A 10,000-nucleotide genomic window follows, 5' to 3' on the forward strand; every position below is an offset into this window, starting at 1 on the left:
AGAATGTAATTATTCCAAATATATTGAGTACTCCACTTGTACTATCGCAGAGAGATTCCGAATGCATACGCAGACTGCATCAATAAAAAACCACATCATAGATGAATATAGACTAAAAAAAAAAACATCATACAGAGCAGGTAAAGGTAACGCACACAGATAGTTTGGTCGGGTATCTAAGAATGACTGAAGCTATCTATATTAAAGATATAAAGTCTTTAAAATATCAGGAAGAAGGTTGCGATAGAATTTTGAAAATTTTAAAATGTTGAATTTTATGCCCCTTTTTTGTTTGTACTTATTTTAAAAAATGACAAATATGTATTTTATTATTTTTACTTCTGATATCCCATTTTTGCTGAATATTCTATTTTGACAATAGATATGTATATTTTCAAATTCTGACAATTATGTTTGAACATTTGGTGATTTTTATCTCCGACAAGGAGGTATTGCTATCGAAACGGTTTATTTATTTGTCTGTATCTATGGATATTGTCTGTGGACATTTGTCTGTGGACAGGATTACGTCAAAAGTATTTTGCTAAAATTTTTACCGAAGATAGACCTTATGTCATTGGCAACCCCATGAAATTTGGGAGATGGTTTTTTGTTAGTCTGTGGACATGATTGCGTCAAAATTACTCGACGGACTTTGACAAAATTTTACCACATTTAGATCTCAAGTCATGGACGGCCACATTAAGTTTTGGAGATGATCCAGAACCGGATCCGTATTCTTGATTCGGATTTTCATTTTCCAGTGGTTTAAAAATAACGTCAAAACTACTCGACGGGTTTTGACGAAATTTTCGCCACATATAGATTTTAGGTCATGGACGATCCCAGTAAGTTTTGTAGATGATCTGGATCTGAATTTGGAACTGGATTCTAGATTTTGATTTGCATTTTTCGTCACTTCAAAGATGATGTCAAAATAGATTGATGGATTTTGACAAAATTTTCACCCTATATAAGTCATAAGCCGTGGATGACTTCAATATCCTTTGGCGGAGGTCAGAAATCTCTGATTGCTCTTTTTAGGATTTACATACGTGCTGTACATTGTTCCTAGAATTTTGTTATACGCCAACTTGCTTATATAGGAAGTTAATCTTTTTACTCTCGACTTTAGCCAAAATCTTTTGGCTTGGTATACCTGACAATCTTATTATATTTTTGGACAGTCCTATTATTTGTGTAAAATATGTTTTAAAGTTTTAGTCAAGCATGATTATTGACGAAGTATAGTCCGAAAGATTAAAGTAATGAATAAAAGAAAATAACTGAAATAATTTCAAAATGGTTATAGTCTATCATTTAAAAAAACTCCGAACCAAGAAGTGGAGAGTCCAACAGGAAACTGTTTTTTTTTTTTTTTTTTTTTTCTTTTTTTTTAATGTCACTGTGTGCGTGCTAAAAAAAATAAAAATGACAATATTGAAAAAAATATAAAAACGTAAAAACTATTTATAGTTTAATGCGTAAAAATAGAGAGTCATTATTCTTAAGGTTTTTGCTGCTTAGCTGTGCGAAGGACATTTGCCTTCCCTCAGTCAGTATATAAAGAGATCCTTGAGTCCTTCTCATCACAGTTGGCTCTGAGCAACCCACCATGATGTCAAAGGTAAGGAAACACACATTTTCTATATCTTTTCTATATTTGCGTTGAGTGCATTAAGGTTATTAATACTTCTTTCCAAATAATGCGATATAATATTAAAAAGATTTGTTAAAAAATGAAATTTATCAAAACCCAATATTGATTTATACCGACGAAACAATGTTTAACTAGATCTTCAACAAAGAATATGAATGTAATTCACCATTTTTTTATTGATTGAATATTTGTAAAATATATTGTATAATTTGGAGGTTGTTAAATATATTTACTGTAGTCACATTTTGAGCACCGTTTTCAGTTTTATCTGGATCGCAGAATTACAATTAGTAATACATATTCTTATTGGATCTTTGATTTTGTCCATTGTGTATTTTGTGATCTTCTTCTAGTTTATTTTTTATTCAAAATGAATCCAAAAATAAGTATCAGATTGCTCAAAAATAGTTCAGATGCTTATTTAAATGGTGTTTTCTTCTTAGATAAATGCCTCATTGTTAGAAACTGAAAATATGGACCATTTATATTATCAAACTTTATTTCATCTTTACTATACTTGCCTTTTTACTTTTAATTAACATGTCATTTCTCATTATATTTTTTGCAGATGATTCCTGCCACCTTTGCTGTGGTCCTTCTTGGGATGGTTGCAGCTGATCCTGTAGCTGATCCGGAACCAGGTCACTTTGGAGGCGGACTCCACCGTGGTTTTGGTGGCCATTTCGGTGGATTCGGTGGCCATTTCGGTGGACGTGGATTTGGGCATGGATTCGGAGGTGGGTATGGAGGATACCGTGGAAAAAGGAGCCCTGTAGCTGAACCTGAAGCCAACCCTGAGGCTCTTGCCAACCCAGAACCTGAAGCAGATCCTGGTCACTTTGGAGGAGTCCACCGTGGATTCTCTGGATTTGGTGGCCATCATGGAGGTAGCTTTGGTGGATTCGGAGGTTTCGGAGGACACAGGGGCTTTGGAGGAGGCAGATTTTATGGTTAAGAGAAAAGAGATGAAGGTTTTCTAGTTTTTTTCCTGAAAGTAAATAAATGAGAATATTCTCAAAATATATATTTCTCTTTTATTGACCACACTTATCAATATGAATCATGTATTCTTAATAAATCTTACTGTATAATCATTAGAAAATAATAATAATGAATTTTCATACTATAGTCTCACCATTCAAAGAATAATTGCAAAATGAAATTCATCGTCTATTTTCAATTGAAAGCATTAAAGTAAATCAGTTCTTTTTTCTTAATATTTCAACGGTAATTCAAAGTGACTGTCCTTTACTTACATTCTTCATCAGGTAGTCACAAAATAATCAAAAGTTATATTATATTATTAATCCTTAACTTCATCATCTCTACAAGAGTAAAAAAGAATGAATTTCGTTCCCTAAAATATACAATAAAAATAAATAAAATATTTTATGGCTTTTTTTTTGAAGTTTTACTAGATTTTATATGGATAAATAAGTGATATGCGAATAAAGAAGTATGATTTTATTCCAATTTTCACATTCACTCATTTGTTTCTTCAACATAAAATGATGGACAATATGGAAAATATGCTCCCATTTTCAGAAAAGAAGGAGCATGGCAACTGTTACTTCTTCGTGAATATTATTCAAACCTTAAATGTTTACATCGTAACTGAATTCTTGCATGCACGGAGATTTTTTTTTTTTATGAAAGTAATTTTTTCCTCTCACTTTGAAAGGGTTCGATTCCAGTGCAGTGACGTAAGTGGTACCTTGGTATATACATGATTTGTTTGCCCCTATAAAAATGTGCTAAAGTTATTCAGTGTCTAATTTTGGATAATATGAGGAAAAAGAAGTACAAAAAAGTAATAAAGTGCTATTCCACAACTTTCTTTGCATTAGGAAATCAAACCTCACAATAATTAAAGTAGGGATACTAATTGGCATATTCATATTTTGGGAAACCTGTTATTATTAAGTTATCATGAAGTTGAAAGTTACCACAAATTGATGTCTTGGAGTAACTATCGAAAGTTGACAGAAATTATTATTATTGTGATCTCAACTCGCCAACCACGATCCACAGTAAAGACTTTTAAAAAACTGTAGACAAAACAGAAATTAAATAAGAAACAAAGATGAATCAAGAAACAGGTGAATCTATGCATTCATGAACACAGAAAAAAAGGACCTCGCTAATGATACATGTAGATCAAAAGGCTTCTTAGTGCCAGTTATATTGTTCACTTCCAATACAATTTTGTGAGCTGATAAAAGTATGTCAACATGTAACCTGAATGACCGCTCTTAGTATGAAACTCATTAGGGCACCAGCAAACCTATTATGAAAATCATACATTCAAGAATCCTGTGATAAAAAATGATCATTTATCAAATGTTTCCTTTGCTGAAAAGTATTTTCCCGCATAGAAAATTTCTCGTAATCTAAAACTCAGTTTTCGAGATATTTCATGATGATTAATCTGTAACATTGGTATTTCTGGAAGATTTATTGATTCATCTACTCTAGCCACTCATTCTTGAGGTACATTGTCTCAATCCTGTCCACAGTAAGCTGTCCAGAAACTTTTTCCTTTGCTGACCTCTTGCTCCTAACCTCTCTATCTTTCCCGTAAGGCACAAAGGTTTGATCACATTTATTCTTATGACACGTCCCATAAATTCTATTCGTCTCCTTATCACTCTTAGAAGTGATCACTTCGGAATATTTTGAGTGCTGGTAACGGCTAGGTATCTCTCTCTCTCTCTCTCTCTCTCTCTCTCTCTCTCTCTCTCTCTCTCTCTCTCTCTCTCTCTCTCTCTCCGTATATATACTGTATATATATATATATATATATATATATATATATATATATATATATATATATATACATATATATATATATATATATATATATATATATATATATATATATATATACACACACTCATATATATATATATATATATATATATATATATATATATATATATATATATATATATATATATATATATATATATATAGAGAGAGAGAGAGAGAGAGAGAGATATGTATATATACATATACATATATATATATATATATATATATATATATATATATATATATATATATATATATATGCATATATGTATTTATGTTTGTCTATGAAGAAAGGTTGGTAGATCGATATAGAATAGAAAAATAGAAAGATAGATAGATCGATAGAGCAATAGATTAATAAAAAAGATTGATAGATCGAATAAAAGATTATTTAGAAAAAAAATCTTTTCCTGAACAGATTATTTGTATGAAAGCCAACATTCTTTTAAATATTCTGGAATATGACTCAGCCTCGCAATCGTGACCATTAAATAAGAGACTTTGTAAGTGATTGCTCTGTTCACGTTTGGCCGTTAAGGCGTAGGAACTGATGGAGCAAGGACGCTCAACGAGTGCGGTGTCCTTTTGACTGGAATCCTTCGACTGTTTTTGCCAGATGATCTGTATTTTATCTGATTTATCTAAAGGTTTTTATAGCCTTGCTGAGTTCAGAGTGAGAGTGGGGCTGTCGGTCAGTTAAGGTTTATTATGTATGTGAGAGAGAGAGAGAGAGAGAGAGAGAGAGAGAGAGAGAGAGAGAGAGAGAGAGAGAGAGAGAGAGAGAGAGAGATAGTCTGGAAATAGGAAAAGAATTTGGCCAGAAATATAAACATTAGGAGTAAGGCAGGACGAGGTGCGGAGCTAGTAAGGTGATAACTGAGAGGCGAGGTGAGTGCAACCTCTGAGTGCAACTACACTTTATTAAACAATCATCGAGTTTCTATACAGCGATGTGCGAGCAAGAAAGTCACCAATATTCAAGCATGAAAAAGCATGATACACAAGTTGGTCTATAAGAGTCCAAGGAAGAGCGAGTGAAAAGAAATAATCAAAACCATTACAGTGTACGAACGTGTATGAAACACATGCGTTATATGGCTCCCCCCATAAAAATGTCATCCACGTGAAAAAGGCGCCTTGCTCTAGAGAGGCTACTTTAGGCGGGTCGTCTGGCAGGATATATTATTATTATTATTATTACTTGCTAAGCTACAACTCTAGTTGGAAAATCATAATGTTATAGCCCGAAGACTCCAACAAGGAAAATAGCTCAGTGAGGAAAGGAAATAAGGAAACTACAAGAAAAGTATACAACAATTAAAATGAAATATTTTAAGAACATTAACACCTAACCACCACCTAAACTCACATAATTACTGCTCTCGATATCGTTAATGTTATCACAACTAATGCCAATAATATTGTTGAACATTAATATTATAACAACAGATCCCAAAGGAGTTTTTAGTTTCTATTCTATTTGGAAATTTTGCTATCTATGCAACATCAGTATTTCTGGAGAAATTCTAATTACTGTGTGGATTTCTTCTCTTCTTTGTAGAATTTTCCTTGAACAAACTGTCTAGTTATTTCCTTGAGGATAAACTGGAAATTACTTCTCCCAATTTTACGTTTTTTCCAGTAACTCGTGAATTCCGGAAGGAACCTCTGGGTTTCTGATACACACTTATGGTAGAGAACTTGTGAGATTTATCACTATAATCAAGTTTAAATGTGCTGAAATGTGATCCTGAAGTTTGGAGGCTATTCATGATAATAAGGACAAAGTTTTTATAACATACGTGATAGGTACCACGTGATCACCTGCTACCACTGCCAGAGGAATGGACATTTTGAAAAAGAATGGAAGTCTAAGAATGAAGATAAAGTCTGCGGGAAATGTTCAGGGAGTCACTCCACCGGGGAGCGTAATTCGCAATTGTCAAAGTGTATAAATTGCACAACGTTAAACAGACCAAGTGACCACACAGTAAATTCTAGAGACTACAAAACGTATGACTTGGAATTGAAAAGACTAGCGGAAAATACTGATCATGGTTACTAGGGATGTCATAAACTGTGGCTATGTAAATATACAATCTGTAGGTAATAAGACCGTTCGAATTCGAGAATTGATAAACGAGAAATATTTAGATATGCTAGCATTATTTGAAATATAGTTAAATAACTTGGACTAGGCAAAATTCACTGAAATGACACCCCCAACACTTGCCTCCTTTCACATACCGAGAGAAGGTAGGTCTGGTGGGGGTGTCGGACTCTTTATTCATAAAAGTTACTCAAATCTCAAAACGTTATATAATAAGCTCCCACGAGACATTCGAATGATTGAAGGCATTAAGGCTTTCAAGAGGAAACTGAAGACTTTCCCCCACCGCCTCTCACCGTTACTATGACGCCGTCAACGCATACCTTCTGCAGCAGTACTCGCCGTCGCCAGCCTCCCGTATAGCAATGCTTTTTCAGCTCTCTCAACAACTTTTGCTGGACCAAAGGGCTTCGCTCACCTCGGGAAAATGACCAGTATTACTCGCCTGCAACCTACCGCAGATGGCTCTCCTCGTGATGTGAACCCACTTCATGACCTTCAAAACCTCCATCAAAGCCTCCACTCGTGACGTAGAGGACACCTATTCAACTTCAACCGAAGCTGAGGTGAATGCCGTAGGACACACACGCCTATGAAATCCATAGGACACACGCCTATTAATGCCGTAGGACATACTCGCCTATGAATGCCGTAGGCCTATGAATGCCGTAGGCCTAAGAATGCCGTAGGACACACTCGCCTACCCAGTGACGAGCCGGAGCAGCAACAAAGCCACCCATCATCCACCACTCGCTCGCGCCCCAACCAACGACTTTTACAGCCACTCACTGCCTCTAATCGGCACAGTTTTTACTACTACCTCTTCAGACTCAGGGCACCTATTTAACATGTCCACTATGTCATTTTTAGAGGGGGAGCCATGTACCAACCGTGTGTCACACGATCGTACACACTTCATTTTGTGTATATATTGCTTGTCTCTTCGCTCTCCCCTCGCACTAAAAAGAACCTGAATAAACATGTCTGTTTTTCCTCTTCGGTAACGGTGTTAATTTTAAACATGAAAATTCTTGTTGCCTTGAGCTTCTGTATATAAAGGAGAGTGTTCTATAATAAACTAACTCAGTTGCTTTCAACCTGTCTTTGAGCCACAACCTCTCTCGGCTCGTCACATTGGTGACCGCGGAGTGACTCGCTCCTCCCGCCTTCACCAGCACACACCCCCTCTCTCCCACTGCCTCTAACCGTTACTATGACGCCGTCAACGCATACCTTCTGCAGCAGTACTCGCCGTCGCCAGCCGCCCGTATAGCAACGCTTTTTCAGCTTTCTCAACAACCTTTGCGGGACCAAAGGGCTTCACTCACCTGGGGAAAATGACCAGTATTGCTCGCCTGCAACCTACCGCAGATGGCTCTCCTCGTGATGTGAACCCACTTCATGACCTTCAAAACCTCCATCAAAGCCTCCACTCGTGACGTAGAGGACACCTATTCAACTTCAACCGAAGCTGAGGTGAATGCCGTAGGACACACACGCCTATGAAATCTATAGGACACACACGCCTATGAAATCCATAGGACACACACCTATTAATACCGTAGGCCTATGAATGCCGTAGGACATACTCGCCTATGAATGCCGTAGGCCTATGAATGCTGTAGGCCTATGAATGCCGTAGGCCTAAGAATGCCGTAGGACACACTCGCCTACCCAGTGACGAGCCGGAGCAGCAACAATGCCACCCATCATCCACCACTCGCTCGCGCCCCAACCAACGACTTTTACAGCCACTCATTGCCTGTAATCGGTGCAGTTTTTACTACTACCTCTCCAGACTCAGGGCACCTATTTAACATGTCCAGTATGTCATTTTTAGAGGGGGAGGCCATGTACCAACCGTGTGTCACATGATCGTACACACTTCCTTTTGTGTACATATTGCTTGTTTCTTCGCTCTCCCCTCGCACTAAAAAGAACCTGAATAAACATGTCTGTTTTTCCTCATCGGTAACGGTGTTAATTTTAAACATGAAAATTCTTGTTGCCTTGAGCTTCTGTATATAAAGGAGAGTGTTCTATAATAAACTAACTCAGTTGCTTTCAACCTGTCTTTGAGCCACAACCTTCTCCCGGCCCGTCACAATAACAAGTCAATGGGGGGAGTTGACTTGGCAGACTGCCTCATTTCCCTATACAGGATAACTATAAGGTCCAAGAAATACTACCATCGTCCTATTTTCCACATGATTGATATGGTGATAGTAAATAGCTGGCTACTATATCGACGAGATGCTGGAAATCTTCATATACCAAAGCCAGATATCCTTCCCCTTGCAGTCTTTAAACTAAAAGTTGCATTTGCTTTCACGAAAAGAGGAAAGTCCTCAGGAAACCTAAAAAGTGGCAGACTATCAAGCTTGGAGGGTAAAAGTAAAAAACGGAAGATAGGACGACCTGCACAGGCAATTCCTGATAAACCTATTCGATCTGACCTTGTAAGACATTTCCCAAGTGTTGATGGTATAAGGAGGATTTGCAAGAATCCAGGATGTAAAGGAAAAACAAATATTCTGTGCATGAAATGTAAAGTGAACTTGTGTCTCAATAAGAATAACAACTGTTTCCTAAAATTTCATACACCATAAGTAGGAAATCATTGTTCCATTCAAAGCAGAAGCAAGTAAAAAATTAATCAGCATATATCATTGAAATTATTGTCATAATATTCTTAATTATTCAATTACATTCTGATTTCAAGGAAAATTACATGGTGAAACTTTGAAACACTAAATTACTAATTGATTATTAAGTGTTTTGCCTAAAATATTGATAAGTAACCATCTAGTTTTTGTCATTCATGTACTTAACTCCTGTACAAACTTTCTACAATGAAATATTAAGAAAATTAAAAACAACTAGTTTCATAATAACCTATGTTTTTAGAATTTTACTGCTAAAGCTGTGGAGTGGATCGGCTGTTCTGATGCCCGAGTGGACTAATTAGTCCTCTAATTCTAATTATATAATTATAACGTAAATAATAAAAAAAACTTATATGAGTATATATTGGTGCTATATAAAACTATTGAAAAGGGAGAAATTTTTTTTTCTTTAAGAAAAAAAAAATTGGGCAGTAGAGTTAATTTGTAACATTCGCATTTCTGGAAGATTTCTTGATTCATCTACTCTAGCCACTCATTGCTTAGGTATATTGTCTCAATCCTGTCCAGAAACTTTTTTCTTTGCCAGCCTGTTGCTCTTTGCCCCTTTATCTATCCCGTAAGGCACAAAGGTTTGATCTCATCTATTCTTATGACATGTCCAATAAATTCTATCTGTCTCCTCCTTATCACTCTTAGAAGTGATCACTTCGGCATATTCTGAGTGCTGGTAATACCTAGGTAGCTCTCTCTCTCTCTCTCTCTCTCTCTCTCTCTCTCTCTCTCTCTCTCTCT

At 36.1% G+C, this 10,000-nt stretch overlaps 1 protein-coding gene and 1 pseudogene across 2 annotated transcripts in view; one reads left to right on the forward strand and one right to left on the reverse strand.

Moving 5' to 3' along the window:
• LOC137643640 (uncharacterized) overlaps positions 1-2,615 on the forward strand; it is a 13,485-nt pseudogene extending 10,870 nt beyond the window's left edge.
• LOC137644024 (uncharacterized) overlaps positions 1-10,000 on the reverse strand; it is a 244,723-nt gene that overhangs the window by 183,484 nt on the left and 51,239 nt on the right. The window lies entirely within an intron of this gene.

This window comes from Palaemon carinicauda, chromosome 7, assembly GCF_036898095.1.
Source record: "Palaemon carinicauda isolate YSFRI2023 chromosome 7, ASM3689809v2, whole genome shotgun sequence".
Classification (NCBI taxonomy): domain Eukaryota; kingdom Metazoa; phylum Arthropoda; class Malacostraca; order Decapoda; family Palaemonidae; genus Palaemon; species Palaemon carinicauda.